The sequence below is a fragment of the Grus americana genome, chromosome 30 (genome assembly GCF_028858705.1).
Source record: "Grus americana isolate bGruAme1 chromosome 30, bGruAme1.mat, whole genome shotgun sequence".
Taxonomy (NCBI): domain Eukaryota; kingdom Metazoa; phylum Chordata; class Aves; order Gruiformes; family Gruidae; genus Grus; species Grus americana.
The window spans coordinates 1359684-1373452 of record NC_072881.1 but is presented as its reverse complement, the minus strand read 5'-3'; positions in this window follow the sequence as shown (position 1 = coordinate 1373452).

Sequence of the window (13769 nt, the reverse complement as noted above, 5' to 3'; positions counted from 1 at the left end):
TTTCCACGTCAGTTCCCCTGAACTAAGTCCTGAAGGGGACCGGGGGAAACCTCCCCAGCAGAACCCCTGGCTACAGTAGAGCTGGGGAAATGGAAAATAGATTTTCTTGTAGATACTGGGGTGACTTATTCTGTTAAATACTTATCAAAGACAATTGAGCGATGATACAGTAAACGTTGTGAGTGCCACAGGGAAAGCGGAACAGCGTGCCTTTTCCCATCCTTTAAATTTTAAGCTCGGAAAACAATGGGTAACTCACCAATTTTTATATATGCCTGAATGTCCTATACCACTCTTGGGACGGCACCTATGGAGTAAATTCGAAATGCAGATCACGAAATGCAGATCACGAGGCAAGAGTTTTGATGTGGCAGGAACAACCGAAGACTAACAAAGGAATTCCCGAGGAGGTGAAGAATGCAGCGACACCTTTGGTATGGGCTAATGAGGTCCCGGGTAGATCCAGAAGAGCGGAACCCGTAAGAATTATCCTTAGACCTGGAACAAATCCGGTAAGACAAAAATAATACCCATTGAAAATAGAGGCCAAAAAGGATTAAAAAGGTTAATACTCAACTTTAGAGAATATGGGTTGCTGGTATAATGCGAATCAGAATTTAACACCCCAATCTTACTCGTTAAAAAGCCAGGGGGTGAGGAATATAGTGGTGTCGGTTACAGAGCTCGTTGATTTGCCTATTTTGTGACTCAGTGCACATCTCCATAACGTTAGATCACCCACTTCCATTACGCAGCCTCCAAGGAATTGCTTGTTATTTGTATTCGTGGCTAATTAAAACCTCTTCAAGCTCAACCCCCTGATTATGGAGTGAGGGCTGAGACCACAAGCAGAGCACAGTGGAGAATGTCACAGCCCATAGGCTGACCCCACACCACCCTGCAGACCCCACCTTTGCAGTTAGGGCATTATTTACTCTGCTACTAGCAATGCTCTCTTAAAATATATTGAAGGAGAGATTGGGAAAATGAAGTGTATGAGATTTAGCTCGCACTAGAGGATTTCAGCATCCAAGAAAGCCAGCGTGTCCAGTCCCTCAGACTTAATAGAAACCTCCTGCTTTATTAATGTTGCCTTATTTTATTATTTTTTTCCCCCTTGTCCACAGGTCCTGGGCAGAAAGTCAAAGCTGTATTTGAGGAGCTTTCCTGGAGGTTTTCATGAATAACAGGGCCAGGGAATCCACTGCAAATGTAAAAATAATAGATTTGAGAGCCCTAAAAGGATGGAGATTTACTCACTGTGGAAATATTAATAGGAGCGGGGCGTTCCCATGGCTCGGCGTTGCCTGCCTGTGACCTTTGAAAGCTGCCCGAAGGCCAAGGAGATGCTGGGGAATGGGAGCAGGAAGGAAGGTTGCCTCTGAGCGGCACGGCAAGGCAGCTGCGGCGGCTCTGCTCAGCACTGATCTTCCACTGCTGGTGGACATGCCTAAACATAGGATCGTTTCAGGTCCTTCCCAGGCTAAAGAGAAAAAGGTTAGGTGGACAGAGAAGATCTGCTCCTTGTTCACACCTTGGAGATGAAGGTGCAGGGTGGTGCTGATCCTCAGCAGGTCAGGAGGGACACGCAGAGATGTGGGCAGGAGAGAGGGATGCTGCTTGGTGCGAGAGAAGGACAACAGCATCCAGTTCTTGTGGGGCTGCTGAGACCACGTCCCTTGCTTCCAGCTGACTCTTGCCAACAGGACTGTAACCGTGGGATAGGGGCCGTGAAACAGAAACTATAGCATCAGGTTGAGATAATTAGTTTGTAACCAAGGTAATAGGTAATGAAGCTCACTGACCATGGCAAGGTACAATGCTGCTATGTCCGACGTACAGTCCCTTGAGGACCACCGACCCAAATCACTGAGCATGCGTGACGGGGAGGAGAATATGGAAATGGATTTTAAGAAATTATTATCATAGGACTGCCTTTGTTACATCTATTTTGATAAAGCAATCAAAAGTTGATTATATAAAACTTAGGATGATTTGATTATATTTGTAAAATTTTAACTTAAAGTTATAATGTAGCTATAGAATCAGATTGGGAAAATTAGTTTGTAACCAAGGTAATAAGTAATGAAGCTCACTGACCATGGCAAGGTACAATGCTGCTATGTCCCATGTACAGTCCCTACCAAACTGAACAACAGGTTTGGAGATATTAATCTTATGAAGTAAGTCGTTATGGACAGGTGCACCCACAGCAAGGATACTGCGCATGCCTGCATGAAGGAGGTCATCCAGCGGACACAGGTGCAAGACCACTGACGACCACCAGAGACCCTTGAGGACCACCCACTCAAATCACTGAGCATGCGTGACGGGGAGGAGAATATGGATATGGATTCCAAGAAATGATTATCATAGGGCTGCCCTTTCTGAGAAAAACGATGAATATGTATGTTTTGATGCTATATAACCTGTGTGTTGGTGATCACCTGGCATGCACGTTGGGTGGAGCTATCCCCCGTGCATCCAGCGCTGCAATAAAGAATGCCTGCCTTTTAACACTACATTGGTGTTACGAGGTTTATTCCCGGATTTCGGTGACAGTTTTGGCGACCCAGGTGGGACACTGCTTTTGAACCTCAACGGATCCGTGGGATCGCAGCACCTCCAGCCGGCACCGGGGAATTCTCGGGGAGAACCTCCGATCCCTGGACCGAAGAGCTTTGAGCAAGACCCCTGGGAGATGTAAAGGCATTCTCATTTAATTGAAGTATGTGAAGGTACCTTATGTAAGGACCCCATGGCTCCGGGACAGGCCCATATCGGGACAGGCCCACGCCGGGACAGGCCCACGCCGGGACAGGCCCACGCGAAGAGCACGGGAGGCCTGCTCGTAAGGCGCGGTGAAAGCTGCGCAGAGTTGGGCTGGAGAGACGTCTCAGGGAAAAGTCTCTGCTAGGCGAAAGCCTGTGGAGCAGGGCCCAGAGGGGAGGGGAAGCCTCCAAGGTTGGGATTTCGGGTGGCAGGAGAAATCCCTGGGATTTCCGGTGGCAGGGGAAATCCCTGAGGGAGCTCTAACACGGGTTGGGGTCCCTCTGACTGAGTGCTTGTGATAGTGCACAATCACAACCACTAAGTCCCTGGGAGATGGGCACTTTTCCGAGTAAGAAACCAAGCCCACGAAAAACACCACTGGGATGCATTTTGGAGCACTGGAAAGATCTGGGAAATGTTGATCCTTTGACTCGGAAACAGTTGATTGAATATTGTAATCATTGGTGGCCACTATACACTTTAGAAAATGGGGAAAAGTGGCCGGAAAATGGGACATTGCAATATAACACCATTTTGCAATTAATGTTATTTTGTAAAAGGGAAGGTAAATGGAACGAAATGGCATATGTAGATCTGTTTTTCACATTGCGAAATCATCCGGAATGGCAAAGGCAATGTGAACTGTTTTCACCTGGTTCCGCGATAATGGCACTAAAGGGGCAGGAACCTGATAACATTTGGAAAAAGATTGCTCAGCTTGTGATAATGGTAAACGGTGTCTTAAACGTGAATTTGAAGATGATGATGTTGAATTATTGGTTGAATATTGGCTATTTTGTTGGAAGATACTGAAAAGAAAATGGTATTAAATACGGCCAGAAAACAAGTAGAAGGAGCTCATGCTAATGGGATTATACAAGGGACAGTGGACCAGAATTTTCCATCCACAAATCCTGAGTGGGACCCTAATCAACCGGGACCCAGAGGGATGCTGACTAGATCTCAGAAGTGGATTTTGTTTGGTGATAGATATGCAATGCCAAAAGCAATTAATCGGTCTAAACTTTATGAAGTGAGACAAGGATTAAATGAGTCCCCTTCAGCCTTTATGGAAAGACTGAAGGTGACTGCTAGAAAATACACTAATTTGGACCCAAAAAAGCCCCCAAAACCAAAAACAACACCAAACAAAAAAAAAACCCAACCCACAAACAAAACCACAAACAAAAAACACCACGGAAGAAGCTATACAATTGGCCTCTATATTTATGGGACAATCAGCCCTAGAAAAAAAACCCCAGAAACTGGAAGGGGCTGAGTCCAGAGACTTAGGTAAAATGCTTGAAGTAGCCTGGACTGTGTATAACAACAGAGAAAAAGAAAAAGCAGTCAGACAAATGCAAAGGGATGGAAAAATTCTGGCAATCTTGACTGAGAATTATAAATGTGTAAAGTGAAACTCAGCCATAAATCAGCAGAGGGTGTTGGTGCGACGGGGCGAAAAGAGAACTGGCCTTTCTTGAAACCGTTAAAATTTAAGCTGGGAAAATAGTAGGTAAAACACATCCATTTTTGTACATGCCCAAATGTCCGTTGCCCTTATTGGGACAAGATTTATTAAGCAAATTAGATGCACAAATAATTTTTAAAGATGGAGAAATCAGATTACTAATACCAGAATCAAAAGCCATAGAGGCGAGAGGATTTATGTTACAGAATTCCTCCAAAGAAGAACAAATTCCAGAAGCGGTGGACAATGCAGTCACTCCCTTGGTAGGGGCAAGTGAAGTTCCAGGATGATCCAAACTGGCAGAACCAGTAAAGGTGCCTTTAAAACCTGGAGCCAAGCCGGTAAGACAAAAACACTGTTTGTTCACGAGAGGCAACATCTGGCCCTCGGAGTGCTGGCGCAACGGCTGGGATCCTGGAAGCGACCAGTGGGATACTTCTCTAAACAACTTGACAACGTGCGTAAAGGATGGCCGGGATGTTTGCGTGCCGTGGCAGCGATAGTGCTGCTGATTCAGGAAGCCCGAAAATTAACCATGGGCCAAAAGATAGTGGTATATGTACCACACATGGTTATAACTGTCTTGGAACAAAAGGGGGGTCACTGGCTATCCCCTAGCAGAATGTTGAAATACCAGGTTGTCCTATTGGAACAAGATGATGTGGAATTAAAAGCCACAGCAATTGTAAATCCAGCAATGTTCCTGACAACAGAAAATCCTACTGAGAAATTGGAACACGATTGCTTGGTAACTATTGAACAAGTTTATTCCAGCAGACCGGACCTGAAGGATGAACCTTTGAAGGATCCTGATCTGGAACTGTTTACGGATGGAAGCAGCTTTGTGCAAGAGGGAAGGCGAATAGCCGGATATGCTGTTGTTACCACCGACAAGGTATTGGAGTCAGGGACACTACCTGCAAATACATCAGCGCAGAAAGCAGAATTGGTGGCGCTGAAGCAGGCTTTACGGATGGCAGAAGGGAAAAGGGTAAACATTTGGACGGATTCTAAATAGGCATTTGGTGTGATCCACGCTCATGGAGCCATCTGGAAAGAAAGAGGACTGTTGTCAGCCCAGGGCTCACCTAGAAAATACAAGGAGGAAGTTCTTCAACTTTTGCAAGATGTACAGAAACCAAAGGAAGTGGCTGTAATGCATTGCAAGGCTCATCAGTCTGGTCAAACTGCTATAAATATAGGCAATCGATTGGCGGATAAAGCTGCAAAGGAGGCTGCAGAACGAGGTATCCTTGCATTAGTACCAGTAAAACAGATAAAAATTCCAAATTTAAAAGCAAGATACAGTAAGCTAGACGAACAACTGGCAGAGAACTTAAAGGCATCCCAAAATGCGGAAGGATGGTGGGTAACACCAGAGAATCAGGTAATAGTGACCCCACAAGTTATGACAGAACTTGCAAAGGAAGAACATGAGCAGACACATTGGGGTGTGGATGCTATGGTTACAAATTTGAGAACATCTGTAGTATGTGTAGGAATGACAGGAATAATTAAATCAATAATAGCTAAGTGTCCAATTTGTCTTAAAAATAATCCCTTAAACCAGAGGAAAGCACCTTTAGGAGTAACAAAGCAGGGCAATTCCCCAGGAGATTATTGGCAAGTCGATTTCTCTGAGTTACCTAGACAGAACGGGTATAGATATTTGTTGGTATTAATTGATACGTTTTCTGGATGGCCGGAGGCTTTTCCTTGCCACACCAACAAAGCAAGAGAAGTGGTCAAAATATTACTAAAAGAAATAATACCGAGATTTGGGGTACCATTGGGTGTATCTTCTGACAGAGGACCACATTTTGTAGCGGAAATAGTCCAACAAGTAAGTAAAATCCTAGGGATAAATTGGGATTTGCATACTCCCTGGAGACCGCAATCAAGCGGGAAAATTGAAAGGATGAACCAGACCTTGAAAAGACAAATGAGTAAAATTTGCCAAGAAACATCTTTGAAAAGGCCACAGGCTTTGCCATTAGCTCTGTTAAGAATAAGAATCCAACCAAGGTCTAAAGACGGTGTAAGTCCATATGAAATATTATATGGCAAACCCTACCAAACTCCCTTAATCCCAGGGGACATGAGGGTAACAGGGGAAATAGATTTAAAAACATATCTGATTTCTTTAGGAAAGACCCTCAAAGCGCTTAGAAGATATATTGTGCTGACCGGGCCGCTTGCTCTTGATACGCCTGTACATCCATAGCAGCCGGCTGACTTTGTGTATGTAAGGACATGGGGTTCTGAACCACTCCAGGAAAAGTGGAAGGGACCTTTCCAGGTACTGTTAACAACTTATACCGCGATCAAGGTAGAAGGAGTGGAGCCTTGGATTCACTACACTCGAGTAAAGAAGGCACCGCCAGATCGGTGGACATCTACGCAAGAGGGACCTTTGCAACTTAGACTGTGTAAAAATTCTAAGGACCAGTTTCTTTAGCCTGTTATCTATTGAATTATGAATATTATGAATTGTTTGATTAGACTGATAACACTTTTTTGTATTTCATCACTAATTTGTAGCCAAAGAAATACAGAATGGCCATGGTCCCAAGCTATTGTCCAATATACCTGGAGTGTGGGACCATATCCCAAAGACCGTTCCCCAAATTTAGCCACTGTAGTAATGCATGAATCTGAAGTTTACCACCCACCTGAGTGGGAATGGGACAGAAAGGACTGGGTCCGTGTCTTAACTGGAACAATTGGAGAAAGAATTCAAGTAGGATGCAGAAAGATGGAAGGATCTCTTCATGAGAAAGCTTCTTCAATTACCATCTCCGGAAATCTATTAGACCCTACTTCTAATATTACAATGAGACTCTGTCCCACCACTGAATGGAAATGTAACAAACAAGATTCTCTCATTGCGTGTTGCCGCCAACAGAATGTTGGTAACTACTCCTTAGACCCTAGTACCAATAATGTTGAAATCACCAAATCCTGTATTAAGGAACAAGGAGATTGTTGGCATAATTTTACTTTAACTAAACCAGTTTATGTGGTGTGCGATTGGCGGCCTAATCCATTGACTATTAGGAGGACTATTAGGCCTTACATTTAAATTCAAAATAAATGCTGTAACTAAACCCCTAGTGATGCTTGTTGCAGTAGTCACGCACGCTGATACAGATACTCTCTTTACGTTAACTAGTAAAGGTGAAGTCACCCCCTCTTTTATGGTACCACAAGGAAATGACATCACAATAAGGTGCAGATTAATCACTGAATCTCGCATTGAACCTATAAACAGTTATGAAATGGGACCACATGGCCCTATTTTGTGTAAAAATCAAAATTTAGACTGTTGGTTAAATTTGACTGCTGTACAATACTCCCATAGAGTAACATGTGGTAAAAATAACACCAAATACTGGGGAGAACTTAAAATAGATGTCATAATACCTACTACCCAACCAATTGTTGCACTTAATTCAAAAATCTTTGAAATTGGACCATATGCGATTAGAAATACAGGCTTGCAACAAATGTTGTTTAACCCGGCATGGTCTCTCAAACAAGTTGAATTGTCGATGCAAAACAATGTTTCAGATATTCAACCAGCTTGTTCACCTTTCTTAAATATTTCATATGAGGGATGGACAACCTGGCTGCAGAAACGAACTCTTACTATGAAAAGGACACAGAGAGACTTGACCGGTGTTTTGGGAACAGGATTGGGAGTTTGAAATAGCATTGATTCAGAAGTAATAATGAACAAACTGGCTGCCTCAATTAGTGATTTGGCTAAATTACAACAACCTTTATGATCTTCTTTATTGGCTTTAGGAACTAACCAGTGGCTGTTGTCAAATATATTACCAACATGGGAAAGAGTAAATGTAAGGGACCACGAATTAATTACAGACGCACTTGGGGTGATCCAAAATAACCTCTCTTTGGCTCTTAGTTGTATCCAGGCTCAATTAGGGATGCAGTCGGTAGCTGCCTCAATTATAAGAGAAGGTGAAGAAGGCACTCTCCCCACTGAAATTAGGAAACTAGTTTGGGACAGTGCTACTGATTTTGAGAAAGAACTCCAGTCCTGGTGGAGCCTGGTAAACTTTACTTATGATCCCGTTACAAACACAGCTACAACTTTTGTGCTCACTCTATCTAATGCTACTATATACTCAATTTATCCCATTGTGGCATTAGGGTTGAACCACAACGGAACTATACTCTATCCTTCCGAGCACAGAGTATGGGCCCGAAAGATGAATGAAAAATGGCAAACTGTTAATTTGGAATCTTGCATCGTGCGAGAACAGCAAGGATTTGTCTGTGAAGGTAGTGCAATTGAGGCACAAGATATTTGCCTGGATACTGAACAAAATATTTGCCATTTTGAGGTTCATCCTAACGAGAACCCTAAAACAGTTATTATATATATTGGTAAGGGCTGTGTATGTTTGAGGACTGTTTGTGATTTTTTATATGTAGATAAGGTAGTCGTAGAGATTAAAAATCATTCAAATTTTTGTGTTTGTAATTTTACTAAGATTGATGGATGTGACTTTTCTTATTCGACCCCAGTCACATCTCACCAACTTTTGCAGTCTAACTACATGTTGATTCATGAATTGTTACCTACACCCATTGGAATGAATCTCGCTTTAGTGAAACAGTTATTACAACGCAAGGATTTGATTGCAATTCTGGAAAAAAAATTAAGGAAAACGGACAAAAAACCCCTAATAACTGTTCATCACAATGTGAAAGAAATACACCGAGTTTTTGAAAGAGCGCAGAGAGATGCAGAACTTAGATGGTGGGACACACTTTTTGGATGGTCACCTACTGCTACAGGCATCCTAAACAAGTTGTGTCACCCCATCGTGATTCTCTTAATATTGGTTTTGATCAGTTTGACCTTGTCAGCAATATTGTATGTCATAGCCTGGAAAATGATGAATCGGTTAACATATCTGAAAAAGCAAATTACTCGTGAAGCTTCCTTCACTCATATGATCGTCCAAGCTGTTGCAGAACAGCAAAAGAGACAAGCAATCCCAGAGTTTCCTCCAACATAGAAAATGATTAGTATAGTGAAAGTATTGAAATAATTTTCAAAACTTTCAAAGGGGGGAAATGTTACATATATTTTGATAAAGCAATCAAAAGTTGATTATATAAAAGTTAGGATGATTTGATTATATTTGTAAGATTTTAACTTAATGTAGCTATAGAATCAGATTGGGAAAATTAGTTTGTAACCAAGGTAATAAGTAATGAAGCTCACTGACCATGGCAAGGTACAATGCTGCTATGTTCCTTGTACAGTCCCTACCAAACTGAACAATAGGTTTGGAGATATTAATCTTATGAAGTAAGTCGTTATGGACAGGTGCATCCACAGCAAGGACACTGCGCATGCCTGCATGAAGGAGGTCATCCAGCGGACACGGGTGCAAGACCACTGACGACCACCAGAGACCCTTGAGGACCACCGACTCAAATCACTGAGCATGCGTGACGGGAAGGAGAATATGGAAATGGGTTCCAAGAAATGATTATCATAGGGCTGCCCTTTCTGAGAAAAACGATGAATATGTATGTTTTGATGCTATATAACCTGTGTGTTGGTGATCACCTGGCATGCACGTTGGGTGGAGCTATCCCCCGTGCATCCAGCGCTGCAATAAAGAATGCCTGCCTTTGTTGCCTGTCGTTGGCGTGACGACCTGGTTCAGGAACGGCACGACGACCAACCCCGGGTCGTTCGGTCCATTAGCTCACAGACACCAATGTGGTGGACGGCAAATGGCGTTTATTGGTGGGCAACGGAGCATTATATAGCTTAGGTTTACAACATCACATCCGTCTGCTTACGTCGTAAATTAAATACTATTGGCTATTAAGAGAGGGGTCTTATCTTTCCGTACAGCGCGACATCTTCCGGCCGCCGGGCCCTAACTACCTACATCTCCCCCCTCCCTATGCATAAGTAAATTAGTTAAAATATAACAATTCTAAGAATAAGGTCTATCTCTATCGTTATTCTATATTATATGACACTCTTATATGTTATATATTTGAAGAAAAAGATAAGGCACGTTAAACGGGTGGAAGTTAGGGGTAACCGTTAGTAATGGGGTGTAAGTTGGGATAATTTCAGGGATAATTGGGGGTAACACTGAGCACACCTTTTTATTATTCTTATATATATATATCTATTCACTATTCTTAAAGCAGTTGCTGGCGTTCTACTAACATAATGTTAACACTCTCTAGTCGGCTTCTAACAAACGACACGATTCTATTCAATAGACAGGGTCCAAAGATCAGTGCCATCATGATCATTGCGATTGGCCCTATCAAGGTAGATATCAGGGTGGTCAGCCATGGTGAGTGGTTAAACCATGATGTAAACCAATCTTGTTGTGTCTCTCGTTCCTTTTTTCGTTTTTCCAATCCCTCTCGCAATTTGGCCATAGTGTCTCTCACTACTCCTGTGTGGTCCGCATATACACAACATTCTTCTTTTAGTGCAGCGCACACCCCTCCTTGCTGTAAGAAAACCAGGTCTAATCCTCTTCGATTTTGTAACACGACTTCCGATAATGATCTAATTGATTGTTCTAGTGCAGTTATTGATTGCTCAATTCTAGCCATGTCCTCATCTACTGCCACTCTCAGGGCGCTGAATTCTTTGCTCTGTTGTACTAGGGATGTTACTCCTGTGCCTAGTCCTGCACCTCCTATAATCATTAGAGTAGCTATCGTTAGTACTGTAAAGGGTTCCCGTTTTGACAGATGATGTGCTGGGGTAATATATGAGTCGTAGGCATATTCTTCAGGATGGTAAAAGATCTTAGGGATTATGGATGCCTGGACGCAGTATTCTGAGGATTCATCAAATATTTCCAGGGACAAACAAGGTGTAAGTCCAACAGTGGAACAAATCCACTTGGCATTTTTGACCGGTATTAACCACCTTGCAGGGGTTCTGTACCGTGCCTTACCAATACATAGTTGCTTATTGTGCTCTGGGACTTTGCCTATACACATGCCACTTCCCACCACTTGTGTCAGTGTAATGGTTTGTTTTTCTGCGTCCCAAATACATTGGGCCGGATTTATGCCATTTGACTGTAAAGGCATATCCGTTATTCCTACAGCCTCATAAAAGGGTGGTTTTCTTCCGTAGCATAACCAGCAATGCTCTGTAAGGTTTGGATTAGTTTTGTTCAATACCTGGTAGCTAGCTTGCATCATTTTCCAGAGAGGATTTCCATAAGGGATTTCGGCGGTGGGTGGCGTGGTAGATGTTTTCTGGTTGTTGGTCTTTCTGATAATGTAGTCCTGGCTGCGAATAGCCCGGACCACTCTCTTACCAATTGCTTGGTTGGGGTCTGTTGGCCATGGATCATTTGGGACAACCTCTTTTTTTATGATGATTAAACCACCTCTGTCTGTCCCTGGTTCTGTGTATCTTATTCCCCACATTTTTCCAAGTAACCAGCTGTTTTCTCGGGACTCGGTAACATTTAAGAAGAGGTATTGGCAATTTCCACGTCCTCGCCATGCTTGCGGTGGAATGCACCCATATGGACCCCATTGGACTTTTAGGTATTTGTCTCTACCACTACCCGGTATCCAAGCAGGGGCTATGGTCTCACACCCCCAGTAGCTACAGTAATATTGGTTAGGGGAGTTGCAATATGCCTTCCCAGGGTTAGAGCTAGGACACATATAAAATCCTAGGTATTCCCAGCACCGGTCTCTCGGGACAAGCTGACACAGAGAGGTAGTGAAACTTGGCGCACCTGATGTTATTTGAGTTGCGATAATCTGGTGATCCTCAAATCGGAAGAGGGACCATTTAAATGGCTGATGGGGGTGGCCTGATTTTACCTGTTCTATGGTGACAAGCTCTAGGATCAAAATCACACAAAGGCATCGCGGCCCCCCCCTGCGGGGGCTAATTTGTCGTTGTTTGGTTTCTCCCAGCGCGGAATTTTCAGGTTCGGATGGGGTGTTTGTCGGCTTGTCGTCTTCTTTTGCCACCGGGGTGTACGGGTTACGAGGGCGTCCAATAATCCGGTCCTGTGAACAAAAACTCATAGTTTTCATTAGTTTTATTCTGGAGGTCTGGTTTAATAGATTTAAGCGGACACCACTTAACTATTCCATCTTTTTTGACTGCGGCATATCCTCGCCCTGTAAGGACTAATCTCCATCCTTTTTCCCATTCTCCCAGCTCATTTCTAATTATGACTAACGGGCCTTCCTCTAATGCCCGAGTGGCCCAATGTTTTTGGGTGGGACTATTTACCTCTTCTCCCCTGGGGAATTGGTTTAGTGCTAATAAAGCAGTCGCTAGTAAGCGCGCCTGATCTCCTGGGGGAACAGTGTTGGTAAAGCCTTCTGCTTTTGCTAATACCTCTAATTTAGATTTTAAAGTTTGGTTTGCTCGTTCGACTATGGCCTGCCCCGTGCTATTATACGGGATGCCGTGTATTAAGGTAATGCCCCATTTTAGAGCGAATGTTTGGACTGATTTGGATACAAAATTTGGACCGTTGTCTGTTTTGATCTGATTAGGGACGCCAAGCCAAGCCATGGCTGTCAGCCAGTGTTGGATGGTTGCTTTGGAGTCGGTCTTGAGGTGTTGTGTAGCTACAATCATCCCGCTATACGTGTCTATAGTCACCGCTAGCCACGCTCGAGGTTTCAGTAATTGACAGAACGTAAAATCCGTCTGCCACACCTCAGAGGCTTTGAGACCTCTGGGGTTGACTCCACTAGACCATAGAGGTGTTTTTTGACAATGGGGGCACGTGGCTACTATGTGTTTCGCGTCAGTGGCTGAAATTCCACATCTCTTTGCTAGTGCTTTAGCTCCAATGTGGAGGGATTCATGTAGCTGGCGGGCGTCTCTTAGCGTCCACAATCCTTTAGCAGCGGCATCTGCTTTGTCGTTACCGGTTTGGAAAAAGCCTTTAATTGGGTCGTGGCTGTTAACGTGGATGACCGATATGGTACCCTTTCGGGAAAAAAGCGCTTCTTCTAGCATTAGAGCTATTATAGATGTCGACACACCGGGTCCTGACATGGCTAAGCAAAGCTTGGCCACGAACATTGAATCGGTTACTATATTGAGATGTTCCATTGGGAACAGTCCGCATGCCAGTACCACTGCCGCCGCTTCCAGCTGTTGAACTGAAAGCGCACGATCGGTCATTTTGATACGGTGCCATTCTCCTTCCGATTGCCATACTGCTGCCGCAGTTGAGGTTACTGAGGATGCGTCTGTGAAGACTGTTGGTCCTGGCTGGGGCCGGTCCATGACCTTCTGTGGAAGGTCGATGTCGACGATTTTCAGCATTTGAGTCCAGGGGGGCTTTCTGGCATGCCGGACTTCTCCGCCAAATCCGACGAGGGCTACAGCTAGATGTTCTGACATTGCTACTGATTGCGTTGGGAGCTGTTTGCGGAAGGGTAGGTATATTGTGGCAGGTTCAATACCTAAATGTCTTAGGGCGAGTTTTCTGCCCTTCATGAT